The sequence below is a fragment of the Gopherus flavomarginatus genome, chromosome 3 (genome assembly GCF_025201925.1).
Source record: "Gopherus flavomarginatus isolate rGopFla2 chromosome 3, rGopFla2.mat.asm, whole genome shotgun sequence".
Taxonomy (NCBI): Eukaryota; Metazoa; Chordata; order Testudines; family Testudinidae; genus Gopherus; species Gopherus flavomarginatus.
In genome coordinates, this window is record NC_066619.1 from 165,702,505 (window position 1) to 165,722,882 (window position 20,378).

At 42.8% G+C, this 20,378-nt stretch overlaps 1 protein-coding gene across 1 annotated transcript in view; it reads left to right on the forward strand.

Moving 5' to 3' along the window:
* Positions 1–20,378, forward strand: part of GRID2 (glutamate ionotropic receptor delta type subunit 2) — a 1,109,147-nt gene that overhangs the window by 1,051,111 nt on the left and 37,658 nt on the right. The window lies entirely within an intron of this gene.

Here is a 20,378-nt window from a genome sequence, read left to right on the forward strand (position 1 = left end):
CCAACTAAGTACCGGGGGAAGCTCTTAAGCTTAGCCCATGATCATCCCAGTGGCCATGCTGGGGTGAACAGAACCAAGGACCGGTTGGGGAAGTCCTTCCACTGGGAGGGGATGGGCAAGGACGTTGCCAAGTATGTCCGGTCTTGTGAGGTATGCCAAAGAGTGGGAAAACCCCAAGACCAGGTCAAGGCCCCTCTCCAGCCACTCCCCATAATTGAGGTCCCATTTCACCGAGTAGCTGTGGATATTCTGGGTCCTTTCCCAAAAAAGACGCCCAGAGGAAAGCAGTACGTACTGACTTTAGTGGACTTTGCTACCCGATGGCCGGAAGCAGTAGCTCTAGGCAACACCATGGCTAACACTGTGTGCCTGGCCCTAACAGACATCTTTGCCAGGGTAGGTTGGCCCTCCGACATCCTTACAAATTCAGGATCTAATTTCCTGGCAGGGACCATGGAAAAACTGTGGAAAACTCATGGGGTGAATCACTTGGTTGCCACCCCGTACCACCATCAAACCAATGGCCTGGTCGAAAGGTTTAATGGAACTTTGGGGGCCATGATACGTAAATTCGTCAACGAATACTCCAATAATTGGGACCTAGTGTTGCAGCAGTTGCTGTTTGCTTACAGGGCTGTACCACATCCCAGTTTAGGGTTTTCACCGTTTGAACTTGTGTATGGTCACGAGGTTAAGGGGCCATTACAGTTGGTGAAGCAGCAATGGGAGGGGTTTACGCCTTCTCCAGGAACTAACATTCTGGACTTTGTAAGCAACCTACAAAGCACCCTCTGACACTCTTTAGCCCTTGCTAGAGAAAACCTAAAGGATGCTCAGGAAGAGCAAAAGGCCTGGTATGACAAACATACCAGAGAACGTTCCTTCAAGGTAGGAGACCAGGTTATGGTCTTGAAGGCGCAACAGGCCCATAAGATGGAAGCATCATGGGAAGGGCCATTCACGGTCCAAGAGCACCTGGGAACTGTGAACTACCTCATAGTATTTCCCAATTCCTCACTAAAGCCCAGAGTGTACCATGTTAATTCTCTCAAGCCTTTCTATTCCAGAGACTTACAGGTTTGTCAGTTTACAGTCCAGGGAGATGATGCTGAGTGGCCTGACGGTGTCTACTACTACGGGAAAAAAGACGGTGGCGTGGAAGAGGTGAACCTCTCAACCACCCTGGAACGTCTGCAGTGGCGACAAATCAAGGAGCTGTGCACTAGCTTCGCCCCATTGTTCTCAGCCACCCCAGGACGGACTGAACGGGCATACCACTCCATTGACACAGGTAATGCTCACCCAATCAGAACCCCACTCTACCGGGTGTCTCCTCATGCCCAAGCTGCTATAGAACGGGAGATCCAGAACATGCTACAGATGGGTATAATCCGCTCATCTACCAATGCATGGGCATCTCCAGTGGTTCTGGTACCCAAACCAGATGGGGAAATACGCTTTTGCATGGACTACCGTAAGCTAAATGCAGTAACTCATCCGGACAACTATCCAATGCCACGCACCGATGAGCTATTGGAGAAGTTGGGACGGGCCCAGTTCATATCTACAATAGACTTAACCAAGGGGTACTGGCAAGTACCGCTAGATGAACCTGCCAAGGAGAGGTCAGCCTTCGTCACCCATGCGGGGGTGTATGAATTTAATGTCCTTCCTTTCGGCCTTCGAAATGCACCCGCCACCTTCCAGAGGCTGGTAGATGGTCTACTAGCAGGACTGGGAGAATATGCAGTTGCCTACCTCGATGATGTGGCCATTTTTTCGGACTCCTGGCCCGAACACCTACTACACCTGGAAAAGGTCTTTGAGCGCATCAGGCAGGCCGGACTAACTGTTAAGGCCAAAAAGTGTCAAATAGGCCAAAACAGAGTGACTTACCTGGGGCACCAGGTGGGTCGAGGAACCATAAACCCCCTATAGGCCAAGGTGGATGCTATCCAAAAGTGCCCTGTCCCACGGTCAAAGAAACAGGTCCAATCCTTCTTAGGCTTGGCTGGGTACTACAGGCGATTTGTACCACACTACAGCCAAATCGCTGCCCCACTGACCGACCTGAGCAAAAAGACCCAGCCAAATGCAGTTAAGTGGACTGATGAGTGTCAAAAGGCCTTTACCCAGCTTAAGGCGACGCTCATGTCTGACCCTGTACTCAGGGCCCCGGACTTTGACAAGCCATTCCTAGTAACCACGGATGCATCTGAGCGTGGTATAGGAGCAGTGCTCATGCAGGAAGCAACAGATCACAACTTCCATCTTGTCGTGTTTCTCAGCAAGAAACTGTCTGAGAGGGAAAGTCACTGGTCAGTCAGTGAAAAGGAATGCTACGCCATTGTGTACGCCCTGGAAAAGCTACGCCCATATGTTTAGGGACAGCGGTTCCAGCTACAAACTGACCATGCTGCGCTAAAGTGGCTTCATACTGCCAAGGGGAACAACAAGAAACTTCTTCGTTGGAGTTTAGCTCTCCAAGATTTTGATTTTGAAATTCAGCACATCTCAGGAGCTTCTAACAAAGTAGCTGATGCACTCTCCCGTGAGAGTTTCCCAGAATCTAGTAGTTAAAAAGTGTTCTTAAAATGTAGAAGTCTGTTAGTTATATCCTTAGTGATATATGTAAAGGTGCATGTGTTGTAGTAATCTGTTTATTTTAAAGTTCTAGAAGGAAATCGCCGCCAGTGAGCTTCCCCACTGTCTGCAATTTGGGGGGCGTGTCATAAACAGATAGCTAAGGGTTAATGTCTCTTTCACCTGAAAAAAAAGTAACCTGAAGCACCTGACCAGAGGACCAATCAGGAAACCGGATTTTTTCGACTCTGGGTGGAGGGAAGTTTGTGTCTGAGTTCTTTGTCTTCTGCCTGAATCTCTCTCAGCTAAAAAAGGATTTTTCTATTTCCTGCTTTTCTAATCTTCTGTTTCCCAGTTGTAAGTACAAAGAGATTAAATAGTGAGTTCTATGGTTTTTTTTCTTTTGTATTTACATGTCTATAGTTGCTGGAGTGCTTTAAATTGTATTCTTTTGAATAAGGCTGTTTATTCATATTTCTTTTAAGCAATTGACCCTGTATTTGTCACCTTAATACAGAGAGACCATTTGTATGTATTTTTCTTTCTTTTTTATATAAAGCTTTCTTTTTAGACCTGTTGGAGTTTTTCTTTAGTGAGGAACTCCAGGGAATTGGGTCTGCGGCTCACCAGGGAATTGGTGGGAGGAAGAAGTCAGGGGGGAAATCTGTGTGTGTTAGATTTACTAGTCTGACTTTGCATTCCCTCTGGGTGAAGAGGGAAGTGCTTTTTGTTCCAGGACGGAATTAGAGAGGGTGGACTCCCTCTGCTTAGATTCACGGAGGTTGCTTCTGTGTATCTCTCCAGGAGCAGCTGGAGGGGGGAAGGGAAAAGAGTTATTTCCCTTTGTTGTGAGACTCAAGGGATTTGGGTCTTGGAGTCCCCAGGGAAGGTTTTTGGGGGGACCAGAGTGCCCCAAAACACTCTAATTTTTTGGGTGGTGGCAGCAGTACCAGGTCCAAGCTGGTAACTAAGCTTGGAGGTTTTCATGCTAACCTCCATATTTTGGACGCTAACGTCCAAATCTGGGACTAGGTTATTGACAGTAGCATACTGTCCTCTTTAGGATTTGGGTTAGAATCTTGTGCATTACACTTTTTTAAAAAAAATGAATAAGATTGTATCATTGTTATGGGTATCAGTACTTTTAAGACTTAAGATCTGTCCCAATATAGAACAGGAGTTTGTGTCTGAGATTTCTTTTCTGGTTCTTTAGTGTTTTCTGAGGGAGTACATATTTTGAATGAGGTAGTTTTACTGGGTGAAGTCAAATGTGCCTAGCACTTTATGTAGTACAGGACTGCTGGAGTTCGGTCTTGTGGTACACATGGCTGAACTACAACTTCCTGATGCCCTAATAGTGAGCAGCCAAAGCCTGTCTGAGGCCTGGTCTACACTACGTGTTTAAACCAAATTTAGCAGAGTTAAACTGAATTAACCCTGCACCCGTCCACACAACGAAGCCCTTTATATTGATATAAAGGGCTCTTTAAACTGATTTCTGTACTCCTCCCTGACGAGGGGAGTAGCGCTGAAATCAGTATTGCCATGTCGGATTAGGGTTAGTGTGGCCGCAAATCGACGATATTGGCCTCCGGGCGGTATCCCACAGTGCTCCACTGTGACCGCTCTGGACAGCAATCTGAACTCAGATGTACTGGCCAGGTTGACAGGAAAAGCCCCGCGAACTTTTGAATTTCATTTCCTGTTTGCCCAGCGTGGAGCTCTCATCAGCATAGGTGGCGATGCAGTCCCAAATCCAAAAAGAGCTCCAGCATGGACTGCACGGGAGAGACTGGATCTGATCACTGTATAGGGAGACAAATCTGTTTTATCAGAGCTCTGTTACAGAAAACGAAATGATAAAGTATTTGAAAAAATCTCCAGGCTATGACAGACAGAGGCCACAGCAGGCACTCAGTACAGTGCTGTGTGACAAGCGTAACGGAAAGTCAAAGAATCAAATGCATGCTCATGGAGGGAGGAAAGGGGGACTGAGGACTCCAGCTTATCCCAGTCCCCGCAGTCTCCGAAAAGAATTTGCATTCTTGCCTGAGCTCCCAATGCCTGAAGGGTCAAAAACATTGTCCGTGGTGGTTCAGGGTATATCTCATCAATTTAACCCTCCTCCCCCCCGTGAGAGGAAAGGGAAAAAGAATTGTTTCTCGCCTTTTTTCAATGTCATCGTATGTCTACTGCATGCTGCTGGTAGGCACGGTGCTGCGGCGCTAAACAGCAGCATCCCCTCCCGTTCCTTTCCTGATGGCAGATGGTGCAAAATGGTGGAAAACCGTCATCATCATCCCGTGAGTGCTCCTGGCTGGCCTCGGTGAGGTCGGCCGGGGTGCCTGAGTAAAAATGGGAATGACTCCTGGTCATTCCCAGCAGATGGTGCAAAATGCTTGGTAAACGTCCTCATCATAGCAGCTGGAGGCTGAGCTCCATCAGCCCCCACCCTCTTTCATATCTAAAGAAAAGATTCTGTACTCCGTGGACTATCATAGCAGCGGGAGGCTGCGCTCCTCTCCCCGCCACCCTTTAATGTCCTGCCTGGACTATCATAGCAGCTGGAGGTTGCCTCCCCTTCATTTTATCTCGCTAAAAAGTCAGTGTTTCTTATTCCTGCATTCTTTATTACTTCATCACACAAATGGGGGGACATTGCCACGGTAGCCCAGGAGGGTTGGGGGAGGAGGGAAGCAACAGGTGGGGTTGTTGCAGAGGCAGCCCCTAGAATGGCATGCAGCTCATCATTTCTGCAGGATCTCTGGGGCTCTGACATGGAGCGGCTGTGCTCTCTGGTTCTCTATTACACTTGCCCCATATTCTAGGCAGGACTGATTCTATTTTTAGACAAAACATAAAGAAGGGAATGACCTGAGGAGTCATTCCTATTTTGTCCATGCGCCCCCGGCTGACCTCAGCGAGGCCAGCCAGGAGCAACCATGACAGCAGCAGATGGTACAAAAGGATTGATAATTGTCATTGCCAATTTCCAATTGCAAACAGTGCAAAATGACTGATAACCATCATCTCGTCGCCAATTTACAATGGCAGACGGTGCAATAGGGATGGTAACCATCTCTGCTACCTTGCAATGGCAAATGAATGCTGATGTGTAGCACTGCAGTACCGCCTCTGTCAGCGGCATCCAAGTACGCACATGGTGACAGTGACAAAAGGCAAAACAGGCTCCATGGTTGCCATGCTATGGCGTCTGCCAGGGCAATCCAGGGGAAAAAGGGCGCAAAATTATTGTCTGCCGTTGCTTTCACGGAGGAAGGATTGAGTGACCACATTTACCCAGAATCACCTGTGACACTGTTTTTGCACCATCATGCATTGGGATCTCAACCTAGAATTCCAATGGGCAGGGGAGACTGCAGGAACTATGGGATAGTTACAGGACAACTACCCACAGTGCAACACTACAGAAATGGATGTTAGCCTTGGTACATGGACACACACCACTGAATTAATGTGCTTAGTGTGGCCGCGTGCACTCGACTTTATACAATCTGTTTTAAAAAAATGTTTCTGTAAAATCGGAATACTCCTATAGTGTAGACATACCCCAAGTGTACAATTGGCCAGGAAAAGGAATTTTTGACTTTTCAGAAATTTCAGTATTGACATTTTGTTTTCATCCTGAATTGTAATGAAATATTAACACTTTTATGATATGAAAAATTCTGGTAAACTTCAAAATATTCAAACTAAACAAAATATTTCAGCATTTGGAGTTTCATGTTGAAACTGATTGGGTTTTTTCTGTTTTATTTTTTGTTTTCCAGTTCATTTGGGGGATTTCAGCAGCTTTTCCATTCCTCATCCTTTTTAACCTCTTACCCCTTTTCTCCACTCAAGTCTGACTGAATTATGAGATCCTAATGTACATTGTCTTTGTCTGCAAAATAAGAGCCGTGACAAACTATTTATTTTAAGCATAACTCCCCTTTGCTTTCAGTGTTCTTAAGATCTGAGTTTACTATAGTAATTTGAGCTATTTTTCATTGGTCTCGTCCAGCATAACATGTGAGCCTTATGTGTGTCTTTGTGTTTCACACACCCTCCTTCTCTTGTGCCATTTTCTGTTAGAGTTTTTGCAAGTGATCTGAGAGGAGGACATATATCTTGTTACTTAAGCAAATGAGGCATTAGGACTGCCACGTATTCTTGTGGGTGAGATATATTCATGCTGACTGTGCTGTAGTGCCTGTCTGATGGGGATTTGGGGGTTCGATAATGAGTTGTCTTTATCTTTGAATGGCTCCAGATGGTTTTGCTACATACCAATTCTTTTCTCCCCTTTTTTCCTCCTTTTTTAATGTCAGAATGAATTGATCCCAGGCTGCTCCTCTGTACTCTGACACTTCTGAATATGAAGGTGTCATTGTAAAATGAACCATAGCAAATTCTTAATAAGCTATCTTCACAGAGAGTTATAGTTTTTTGACATTTCGTTATAGATTTATCCCTTCTGCAGGAAGCCTCATTCATTTCATGCATGCTAACAGTAGTAAGAAAAAGTTGTTTAATGGATATTAAGTATTTTTCATACTTGGTCTATTGAATAACCATGTCACATGCACTGCCAGCCTAAATCAACCAGCGGGAAGATAGTGAGAGCAGGAAACAGAGGAAAAGGAGACTGAAGAAGAAATGGGAGAATCTACATGAATCTGGTGCCATGAATTCTTTTAAAAAAGCACTAGTATTAATTCTGGAATGATCTCTCAGGCCATGGTATTTGGCTGGAATCAGTAATCCACCTCCAGAAAGTTGATGAGAACATGTCACTTTTTTGTATTTCTTGAGGTTCAGATCCAGCCTCCAGGAAACTAGATTTGGAAACAGCTGTGTCTGCATGCATCTCGTGTAGTTTTTCATTTTAATCAAAACATAGGATTACCATTCAGTACAAAATAGATTGCTTCACTTTGTTGAAATTAAATGTTATTTTCAGTTAGGTGGCTATTTTAAGCAAGATGTTCATAATTTATGGATGCAGAATGAATCCTGGTTTGGCCAGGACTGAGGGACATCAAAATTTTGCATCATTTAAAAAAAAAAATCCTGTGACCCTATTTCCCTAGACAAATGCATTTAGAGCTGGAGAAAACAGCAGTATTTTCGCATGTATTGTTGTAAAAGTAATAACTGGGGTTTAACAAATATACACTAGTAGTGCTTTGAACCTACTGAAAAAGCCCTATAATCTGCTGTATGTGCAACAGTACATGTCTATGTGAGTAAAAAGCCAGCTAAAGCAGGAAAAAGGAGCTGTTCCCCATCTAGTGGGAGAAGAGCTGCTAGCAGCAGGTTTGAAAAGTCCATTAATGTGCATGTGGAGGAAGAAGCTTGTAAACATGTCCAGAAGGTGCATTGACCAGTCTAATGTGAAATTTGTGAACTTTTTTTGCTTCTAGCAGTAAGCAATTGTAGCTTAGAAAATAGGAAAATCTTTGCTCTAGCTTTCTTAGCTAGCATGATGAAAGGATGGCAGTAACTGCAGCTAGTAATATTTTGCCAAATAGTCTTTTTATAATATTATCGGTGTTGTTTTCGAAAGATGTTGCCTCTTTTTCCAAAATCAGGCACATATGTGCACCTGTAGCATCTCCGCACACAAACCTATTTAAGTGTATATGTGCCCAAAGATAAACCAATAATCCATGAGGTGAGGGCCTGCTCCGAAGCCCACTGAAGTCAATGGGAGTCTTTCCATGGACTCAGTAGGCATTGGCTCAAGGAAATGAAAATAAAAATGGTAAGAATTCTATTAAACAAAAATAGCTCATCCTCACTCCTCCGTGACACATCCTCCCCATTCATTTCATGTGTCCCAGCTGCTCTTAAGGGAAAGATTTTTAAAAACTGGCCTCCTTTTTCACACCTCCAATTTCCAAGCAAAAAAAGTCAAGTGTAATGTTGGACCTCCATTTATCTACAGGCACAGGTAAGATCACTGTGATGACCAAGTAGCTGATTGTGCCCCGAAATCAGACCCTTAGATGTCTGAATACGAGTTATGCCTGCATTTCATTTTTGATGGAGTGGCGTGCATCTCAGAGCTGGGCTGAAAACAGAAATTCATATAATATCAGGGTTGAAAGGGACCTCAGGAGGTCATCTAGTCCAACCCCCTGCTCAAAGCAGAATCAATCCCCATACAGATTTTTGCCCCAGATCCCTAAACGGCCCCCTCAGGAATGAACTCTCAACCCTGGGTTTAGCAGACCAATGCTCAAACCACTGAGCTATCTCTGTTAATTGCAAATACATGTAAACATACTTAAAAGTTGATCTGTTTTGTGGGAGCAAGATACTTAAACATCTACATTAAATGACTTAACTAGCACTTCAAATGCCAAAATTAAGACCATTATCTGAAAATCTGGCCCTAATTGTGTAATAGAGAAGCTGTTCATTTTCCCATCTAAAGGCTAGTATGTTGATTACAAGGCTGACTAGAACAAAAAGGGTTTCTAGTTGTAACTATTACAAGGAGTTGGGGGAAAGGAATCACTGGGCAAAGCATAGCTAAGCAGAAAACTTCATGAAGTGCTTATTAGGCAGCATACAGAATCTTTAATTACTGAAGGTTATACTGGCTGCCTGAAGAATAAGAATGAAGAATATGTGAAGTGTTTGTCTGTGTTGTCTGGAAATGTGCATTCATTAGTTCTAGGAAGGACTGAACAATTAATTTCATTTTCAGAGAGTGTGAAATAAACTACTGTTATTAATAGAGGGACACATTTTAAAATACAGGTGCCTAGGTTGTGTTCATAATGTCTATGTGCTCACTCCTAGAAACCCTAACTCCTGCATTTGAATATGTAAGCTATTTTTGTATGCTCAGATAATTTTGAGCATTAATACCCATTTTCAGGTATGAATGAAATTTATGGCCCTGTTCAGTGCTGATATAGGGCCCAATCCAGTTCCCATTGAAATCAATTGTAAGGGTCCCATTGACTTCATTGTGAGTCAGATGAAACCATTGGTGGTCCTGCCCTGTGCACATGTACCCACTGTGCCTTCAAACCATACACTTATGTGAACAGGTGAGTATTTATGATACTGCTCCTCAGACCAGTGTAACTTTGGGTAGGAAATTCCACATGAGGTTAAAGGAAACACTTCTCTGGTGGGCTGGTTTAATTTTTAAATAGCCACTGTTTGAAGACACTCCAAGGTTTGGAATGTTAGATACGGGTCTAGTGAAGAGATGGATTGGGGGAAGAATATGTAGAAGGGGATCAAATGTCCATTCGAAATGCTATTGAGTACAGGGCTCTGCAGCTTATCATGCGAGTTTCAACACTACAAATGTCTAGTGTGTGTAATTTACATGTATGGGGTATATATATCTTTAATTATCATTGGACAGATTGTTTCAAATCTGACTTGACAGAGGAATCAGTGCAGAAACTTCTTTTTTATATGAAGATTAGTAAGAAATTGTTCCTGATTGAGTAGCACAGGAATTTGGTTGGCAAGTAGTTTAAAGAACACACAATGAACACTTCTCAAGTGACATGGATTTTTTTAAAACAAGTGCTTTATCAGCTTCAATAATTAAAGATCCTGTGTGTTGCCAGCTGTAGGTAACTGAGTGTTCAGTGGAGTTTTCTGCTCAGCCATGCTTTACAAAATGATTCCTCTCCCCTCTCTTAAATGGCATATTTATACAATATGTGGCTTCTTTATTCTATTCAGCCTTGTATTTTGCCACACTATCACTAAATGTGGAAAGGGCTAATTAAATGACTAATTCTCATTCGTTCATTCCACATACAATATGATGGGGGCTAATTTAGCTACGAGTCAGGAAAAAGATCTTGGAGTCATCATGGATAGTTCTCTGAAGATGTCCACGCAGTGTGCAGAGGCAGTCAAAAAAGCAAACAGGATGTTAGGAATCATTAAAAAGAGGATAGAGAATAAGACAGAGAATAAGACTGAGAATATATTATTGCCCTTATATAAATCGATGGTACACACACATCTCAAATACTGCATACAGATGGGGTCTCCTCATCTCAAAAAAGGTATACTGGCACTGGAAAAGATTCAGAAAAGGGCAACTAAAATGATTAGGGGTTTGGAGAGGGTCCCATATGAGGAAAGATTAAAGATGCTAGGACTTGTCAGCGTGGAAAAGAGGAGACTAAGGGGGGATATGATAGAGGTATATAAAATCATGAGTGACATGGAGAAAGTGGATAAGGAAAAGTTATTTACGTATTCCCATAATAAAGAACTAGAGGTGACCAAATGAAATTAATAGGCAGCAGGTTTAAAACAAATAAAAGGAAGTTCTTCTTCATGCAGCGCACAGTCAAAGTAGAACAGCTACAACTGGAGAGACTAAGAGATCTATGCCAGAACACTTTATAGCTTCGCAGTTAGGGCACTTACTGGGGGGGGGGGCGGGTAACCGGCATTCAAGATCCTGTTCCAGAGCAGGAATTTGAACTGTGGTCTCCCAAATGCCAGGTGAGTTCTTAAACCTCTGAGCTATGTAACATAAGAAGGGGTGGAGTTATGCCACCACCACCTTCTGCATTTTGTGAATGTTGCCTAATTCCTCTTGTGAATCTAGCTCAAAAAAGTCAAAACTTTTAGTTTGAGATACTGAATTGAACTGTTTCCAGGTTTCTAGATTTTTTTCTTACCAAATCATTTTGCTGAAATCCAGGATAAATTCCTGAAATGTAACCCAAATCTGCATTTTGTGTGGGGAAGGAAGGGGAGACTTCACATGAAAAATTTCACACAGTTCTACTCTCCGCCAATTAAAGGTGGTAACAAAAAACTGTAGCTCCACTGTTAATTCCTGTCTTCTTCGTATTGATCTCCGTGTATTTGTGTTGGGGTAGACTAGGCCCAGAGTCCCTTGCCACACCTATACCAGGAAAAGAACAGTAGAGAAGCAGGGAGCAGCCAATAAGGGCCCAGGAGGGCCATATAAAAATAAGCTTCAGAGCCAGAAACAGTTAGTTCCTTGCTGGAGCCACAGGAGTGCAAGTACTGCTTCTGGCTGGCCAAAGGGAACTCAGCACCATGGATAGCTCAGTGCTGACAGGGATGGAGGCAATGAGAGAGCTCCTGGCTGTCTGCTGGGCCTGAATTTAGACAAGCCCTGAAGTAAGGGATGAGGTTGTGGGGAAGTGGCCCAGGGATCTGAAAGGGATATGGCAGCACATGATTGCTATTCTTAGGGTCCTTGGCCTGGGACCTGGAGTAGTGGGCAGGCCTGAGTCCCCCCCATAGGCCAGTGGGGAATTGGCCTTCAATGGGACAGTGATAAACCCCTAGAAGGGAACTGAACTACTTTGTGGCTGAACAGGAGCCAGAGTAAACCAAGAGGGTGCAACTATTGCCTTCAGGGAGGAAGTCCTGTTTAAAGGAGGAGGGACTGTTTAAAGACTGCAGATGTACCATACCAGAAGAGGTGCTCGTGAGAGGTGAGTGCCATGCCGTTACAGTATTGTTAGCATCAACTTTAAAAATCAGCACCCCATTTCCATCTGGACTATGTTGGGACTCCTTTTAAAATGTAGGCTTTTCAGAGCAGGCACAGATACCTCCTTTTATGTTGGGAAAGCACCTACCATGTTAAATTGATGAATAATCACAGCAGTAACTTATAGCTGGTACAGTGAGGATGAGTTACAGGAGAGATGGTGCAACGGGACCCTTTACTCCACACCTCCTATGGTCCTATACAGAAGGCTTTTGTAATATTTTAGACGGCAGTTCCCAAGCACTAGCACTGTCAAGATAACTCCTAAGAGGAAGTGTCTAGAAGGGTTGGGGTGAGGTCTGGAAGTTGACAGGTAGCAGGAGGCCAGCATTGGGAAGAGTGCAAGCTATGCCTTTTCTAAAAGTATAGTGACACTGGTGAGCACTCTGTATCTCATGCCCCTATGCAAGCATAATTCCACTATCCCTCAACCAGAAAACCTTACCTCCCCATCTCCATTGCTGCTCTAGTTCTCTGAGCCTCAATTAAAGCATACACCTTGGTTTGCCTTCAGTCCAGTTATGAAAAGAACAGTCTGTCCTAGGCAGCTCTCACCTGCCCCTTTCCTTGCTCTTGCAGTTTGGGCTCCCAGGCAGCACTGGTTCACCAGGTCTCTCTCACTGAGTCCCTCCCCCTCAGATTCTCCCTGATCCTTTAGGGCCCCCAGATGCTGCCCTGCCCTCTTAATTAGTCATTCTGAAAGCACCTGTTCTAACACAGAGATTTTTGGACTTACTTCATATGCAGGGGCCAGCCACTCTGTGATAGAGTTGTATGAGGAGATGATTTCCTACTTCACTATTGTCTCCAGCCATAATTCCTGGTACAAGGAAAGGCTGATAGCATCAGGGAACTCTGTGAGCAGGAAGGTCCCTTTAGTCAGGGAGTAGGGTAACTGTTAACACTTCAGCACTCTTGTCTGCATCATTTCTGGGTGAAAGAAGCTTATAGGATTTCACACTTTCAACTCCTTGCTAGAGTCATCTGGGAAAATAGACTAGGTATGTAAAGGATAAATCCGTCGCCTACAGCTCCCACCCTCCCCCACCCCCATCAGAGTAGGCAGATAGCTGTAGGTGATACACAGTGAGACTCTGAGAGAGAGGCCCAGGCAACCCATAAAATAAAGCACAAAAAATGTGCAGTGAGTTGGGGGGCTATAGTTCCATCGAGGGGTTGTGGAGACTGTGCAAACCACATAATACATTTACAGTCAAGTAAGCCACAGTTTCTATGCTTGTAAGAGTATAACTCTTGCTATGGTCTATATTTTGATTTCATAAGTATTCCTTTGATAAAGGAGATAACACTCCCCTTCACCACAAGCACCGTTCCAGAAGCATTTTCATGATACAGTTAGGGAGGAATGGGACAAGTGTTATGTTAATATTACCAACTGAGGAAACAAAAAAAAATAAAGTGAATAGAGTGCATTTTTTCTCCAGTAAAATCTCTTCTTAGATTCCACTTCAACAGGGTTAGTACTTTCAGCTAGGCACAAGCCTAGCAATATGGCCAGATAAACAGGAGGGTTAATAAGACCTGACTGCTGCCTTTAATGCAAAACACACAGAGCTTGACTGAGTTAAATAAACATTTGTGTTTGACTCGGTTGTGCATTTTCTAGCATAGACAGATTGTGTTGTAATAGGAAAGACAACACAGATTGAACTCTTGTCAATCTGAAGGATCTTTTTTTAGTCAAGATGAAAAGTATTGAATTATTTAAAGATTCAACTTCTCTGTGGACAAGGCAGAGTTGGTGTCATATATATGTTAGTACTGTGGAGGGTTTGGATGATTTTACTGATAGTGTTCCATTCCTAGCAGAAATATTTATGCTTTTAGGGATAAATTTTGCCTTCAGATCTTTAAAAACAACCCCCTGAGAACTCCAGAATTGCATGTGCACACCTGTGGGCCAGCTGTAGTTCTTAAAGTGATGAACTATCATATATTGGTGCGATTACATACATTGCTAGAAACCAGTCAAACTCATATTTGCTCTAATAAGTGCTATACTCAGGGGCAGCTCCAGGCACTAGCACGCCAAGTGTGTGCCTGGGGCGGCAAGCCGCAGGGGGTGCTCTGCCGGTTGCCACGAGGGCGGCAGGCAGGTTCCCTTCGGCAGCATGCCTGCGAAGGGTCCGCTGGTCCCACGGCTTTGGCGGACCTCCTGCAGGCTGCCACCAAATCCACGGGACCAGGGACCTCCCGCAGGCAAGCCGCCGAAGGCAGCCTGCCTGCCACGCTTGGGGCGGCAAAATACCTAGAGCCTCCCCTGGCTATACTTACTGTTTGTGCCATCAAAGTATTCATGTTGTGCTAACTAATATCAATGTAACTTTAGCTGGCAACAACAAGAAGTGTCATTGATAATATTTACACTTCTTCAAATCACAGGTTTGAATCCTATCAGGGCTGACAGTCCTTCATCCTATTAAGACAGATAATCTGAGTACCATACAGTTTTAGTAAGTGAGAATCTTCAAATTAAACTTTAAACTAAGATTTTATCTGTCCTGCATGCATGTTAAAGACCCCATAGAACTCCTCTGAAGAGAAGGGGTATATCTAGTGACCATGGCCAACATTTCTCTTTCTCCTGTTGTATGTGCTCTGTGCTGGTTGTCTGCATGACTTGCCTGATGCCCCAAAGTGGTTGCATTTTAGTAGTGAAGTGATTGTTGAATGTGTGTAGGGCCAAATCCTGAAATTCTTAATCAGGCCTGGATCAGTATTTGGGAATCTGGGAGCAGAGATTCTGTCCACTTGGCAAGTGGGGAGACAGACACTTCTGAGCAAAGGCTCCCTTCTCCTGCTCTTTAAATCTGTATATCCATGCAAGGGAATGGCAGACAGGAAGACAAATGCACTATGTGCACAATCCCCCACCCCTGCAGCAACTCCCCAGGGAATCCTCTCTTTAGGCTGAGGATAAAGGATAATCAGGAATTTCACAGTCCAAGAATTGTCCAGACAGCGCTAAATTCAAACAACAAAACTGAATTATAAAATCCCTTATATTCATATCTCCCTTAGATTCCCATTGTCTCCATTGCTGCTTAGAGAGTGATCAGCAGTGATGGACAAACTAAGATAGAGACTTTTATTCTAAATAGCTTAAGTCACTGAGACATTACGCCAAGATGCACTCATTTATGGGTGGAGATTTTGGAGAAAATAATAAAATATTTAAATGTCCACAGGTTAGGAAAATTTAAACTTGTGTGGGATCAAATCCAGATGAAACAATAGTGGCCTGTGGGGGGAAAAAATTGCAAAATTAGAAAGGTGTCCAACCCTCTTTTGTCTTTGTGTTTTCTATGTGGAGAGTGCCCATTACTCTAGTATCTATGCATGACTCAAAGCAGAGTATTCCATAGACTTGGGACTGTCAAGCAGACTCTGAAGTCTTCTTTAAATTATCTACTCCAAGGACAACCTGAATCTCAAAGGCAGCTCCCCTACAAGAAAACATGGCTCTGATAGTGTAAATTACTTTGTGCGGTGAACCCCTGAATCCATTGGCTTCAGTAGGACTCGACTGTGGCACAGGTGATGACCCTCAGGGGGAGTAACTTTCAGTATCATGGCTTCTGTTTGACCAACTGACACTGTAGCCAAAAAGTCAGGTTTATACACTGACTGAATCCATCCTCTCCTCTTACTTTGTGTGTATTTAAAAGCTATGAAAATGCAGTGGGGGAGGAGAAGGCAGAGAAGATGCTCCTATTAGTAGTGGACAAACTCAAACTCTTTCAGCTGAAGACATAGAACTTCCTGGAGCTCAAAATTTGATAGGCTGGAGGAGAAGTTGTTGCTTATGGAAAGCTATCCCAGTTGTTAAATACAAAATTTCCCTTAAACAAATGTTTTCAATATCATTTTGATTTGATTTGTTTTACAGCAACATCAGTGAACAGTACCTTTTAGTAATTTCATAGCTTCCTCACCATTGCTCTGTGTTTACAGACCATAGCAAAATTTATAGATAGTGAAGGCATTGTTCTCTGAACACACAATCTGCCAGCCTGATCTGGAGGATGATTCCCAAGATGGATTTTTATATCATGAGATTTGCTAGTAAAACCAACATCACAGAGTTTATTACTTGCAATTTTTCATGCTCCAAAACATTTTGGTCAGACTCCCTTATTTCCCTGCATCTCCTGTGGGAAAGACGTTTTGTTTTGTCAATAACTGAGCAGCTTTACAGTCACAGAATTGAGATTTCATTTGCTTTTTCACATCCTGCTTCTCTCAGAGTGAGTGAGCCCTTTAATGGAGCTAGGTCTCAGCCTCATCTGCCAAGTGTAGAGCATCTCCCCAGATGGAAGGAATGAGAGAACAAGGGTCATGTTATAGAGACATGTGACTAAGAATCTGGTCAGCTGAGACATGAAGGAGCAGCCTGTGGTCGTTCAGAAGAGAGACTTGAGGGAAAGTATACCTGGTTGGGCAGGTTCTATGAAAGAACAGGAGGACAGCCAGGAAAGGACCAGTGAAAAGGTGTAAGCTGAATGAACAGGAAGAGGCCCTGGGAAGGAAAGTCAGAGCTGTTTGCACTATAGGGGAAGATAGCCCAATGTTTAACCCTAAACAGGGTCCAGAGCCAAAAACATGTTTTTTCTCTTGTGAGGTGGTGCAGCCACCATTGTTAACAAGGGGCAGAAGAGCCCCCAGGGTTGCTGAAAGCTGAGCCCACAAGAAGGGCTAAAGATTGTTGTGGGAGATGATAGATACTCAGAGGAAGGGCTGTGCACAGCAAGAGTCTGGAATAGCAGATTATGTGCTTTTTTTTTGCTTTTTTTTTTCTTTTTTTTCTTAGCCAGAGGACTAAATCACTTCAGCGGCCTAAAAGTGCTGGAAGGCAGTGATCAAGGTTGTAGATCTTTAAACTCTGGCCCAGGAATGTGGATACCATAGTTTTATCTGTCTCAAATAAGGAGAACTCTGGCAATGAAAGATGAAGAGTTGAACTATATGTATTCATGTAAAGAAGAATGGGATATAGGAGAAAGGACTTAAAGTGATGAGGATAAATATGTACATTGTGGTGGTGATAATGATGCAGAAGGGAGATTACAGAGAGATAAGAACTGAAAGAAAGAGGTATGTGGCAACTTATTTCCCTGTGTTGCACTATTCTCATCCCTCCCTCTGGCTCTGTGCAGCGACAGAATAGAATTTCAAAGCTAGCACTCGATACAGTACCTAGGGCAGGATCAGCTACTTCTCTGGTTGTGGCTCTAAGGGATGTAGTCTTACAACTAGGAGGTGCGGTCAAGACCTTGTGTTCTCCAACCACCCTGTGCATTCTCTCTGGTTGGCAGCACTTGCTAGAGAAGGGGATGCATGCTTTTTGAACAAAGGTAAGAGATGCTCCAGACCACTCCTGAGAGAGCCTGAATGTTCCTCTTTTAATGCTTTTGAGTACAATTACTGCTGAAACCTTTCTCTAGCCCTGAGTCCAATGCCACACCAAGGTAGTCCTTTTACCTCATATTCGTCTTTAAGTCATGTTGATTTGTATCAAGTACAAAAACTCTAGTGAATTTCCTGTAATCCTTTACAAATCGGGATCAGCTCATCTGGCGTTTGTTTTTATTTCTATAGTGAGCCATAATTTCTAGCTTGTTATTTACAGGACTTAATTTTATATCAAACAACATTTGTCTTGGCCCTCTATTCACTTGTAAGCCAGGACTCTTTCTGGAAATATTTCTGATGTTATAACTCAGCTTTCATGTGGATAAAATGACTGAAGCGCTCCCCCTTCGCCTCTTCCCCCTCATCAAGCATTCTGACTGCTGCTGTCAAAACTTAATAACAAATGAAGATTTCTTCCACAGAGGACCTGTTATAACCGTAGCAACTCCATCAGCAGCTAATGGCCAGATTGCAAAAATGCTTGTCAAAAAAGGGCAGTTTTTCATACTCAAATGGTACAAACGTAATTTTATATTTTCTTTCTGTGATTATGGTCCCAAAAAAGCACATCCCTAGTAACTATTTGCTTTGTCTTGCACACATGATGACCCTTTAAAAAATGACAACAGTGGGCAAAGAAAGAATAATATGAATGGATGGGGAGAGGCCATTACCAAACACAGCAGTAAAGTTGAAAAAGAAGCTGATGGTTCGGTAGTATTAGAAAAATGCTTTGGCCATCTTTTCAGCTGGAATCAATACTGTTGTTGCTCTTTCCATGGCTGAGAACCTTTTATTCCATTCTTTTCCCTTTTTAATAACAAAGCAGTTTTCTAGAATGCTGGTGGTAAGTCTCAAAGTTGTTGTTTCCCACAGTAAATAGTTGAGTGGCATTTTTTGTTTATTCCAGCATTGACAGCTCTTATAAGTTGTCCAAAAATTGACTGCAAAATGGCAACTTATAGTTCCGTGTTTGTCTCAAATTTCAATATTAGATGTGCTCAATTTGCTGGTGGAAAGATTTTTTTTTCTAACTGCCAAACTTATCTGCTCAACCTTTGCCCTCATTTATACATCAGTGTGGATAAAGGTTCTGGAGGCTAAGGTATCCCCTTAATAAACCTGTGTAGCCACATTGCCCTCATCAGGCTTCTACAAGTGACTCTACTTTGATTGCTATGGTTATGAGTGCTCATTGTGATTGTTGGAGGTATAAGCAGGACAATATTGAGTAGGAAAAGGAAGGTGATGTCTCTTTATGCAGCATTGATGAGACCAATATTGAAATATTATATCCAATTCTTGTGTGAGCACTTCATAAAGGATGTTGAAAAATTGGGAAAGATTCAGAAAATAGCAAACAAGAATGATTTGAGGTCTGGGAACACATACCTTCTAGTGAAGGACTTAAGAAGATCAATGTATGTAGCTTATCAAAGAGAAGGTTTAAAGATGATTTAATAGTCTGTGAATACCTGAATGGGGAGAAGATTTCTGATACAGGGCTCTCTAATCTAGAAGACAAAAGCATAACAAGATCCAAAGGCTGGAAGTGAAGCTAGATAAATTCAGGGTTGAATTAAAGCACAATTTTTAAAGCTAGGGTATTCCACAAAGGATGTAGTATTTTTTCTATCACTTTAAGTCAAGAGTGGATATCTTTCTACCAGCCACTCTCAAGTCTACCCAAGATACAGGCTTGATACAGGAACTATTGGCTAAATGTCTATGCCTATGCTATGCAGGAGGTCAAATTAGATCATCATGATCTCCTCTGGCCTTATGATTGATACTGTATCATATATGTTTAAAATTCAAAATATTTCTTAAAAATGAGAACTTCCAAACCTGATTCTTCCAGGAGGGTGCAAAAAGTCCTGTCTCCTTATCTTTTGGAATGTTAATTTATAAATTTTTATTTAGGGAGGAAAGGAAAACCTTGAGGCAAATAGCATAGTCATTGACTCCATTGTGCTTAAATTATTGACCTGTAGCACTTTTGGACAATGTATAGAGTAAGCTTCTTAGAAAAGCACTTTTGTAGATCCAATAGACTGAATAGTTAAAATTTGATGGGTATTGAGTACATTTTGAAGGAGAAGGTTTAAACTCTGAAGGGAATTTTGAGATTGGCATAGGGGAAATGGCTGCTTTCCAGCCATGAGGGCTTGCAATGAAAGATCAGTTTTACTTTGCATTATTCCCAACTTGCACGTGAGATGTTGCAAATGGGATTCTACTTCAAGTTCCCAGCAAGGCTAAGTGACTAGCATAAGATTACACAGTAGAAGGCAGAACTAGGAATAGAATGTATATCTCCCAATTTCCAGTCCTTTGCCTTTACCACATGACCATTGTTCCTCTGGTTGTTGTAGATGTTGAGAAATATTATTCCTCCTACATTTCCCCCCCCCCAATGAAATAGATGGAGTGAGAAGTGGCAAATGACCAGAAGGATGAACTGCTAGGTTGAAACCTCCTATTTTAATTAACATTCCACAAGCCACCATTAGGAATCAACAAAAAAGGGAGTAAAATATTGTGCACTAAAATTACCAAAAAGACCAGAATTTACATACCCAAAAAAATAGCAATTGCACATACAAAACTGTGTGCACAACTGCTGACTTGCAGTTATTATTTTGCCCTGGCATCTGTTTTCTTTATTATTGTATTTCCTTATTTCATCACAAAGTAATTCAGCCACTGGTAACAGTTAAATGAGTCTTGTTGTATGGCTTTGGGCCATGACAGGTGCATTTCCTACTTTTGGTTGTCATGTTTCCCACCCCTTGTTCTCTGGGATGGTAGCCTTTAGAGATTCTCAGGA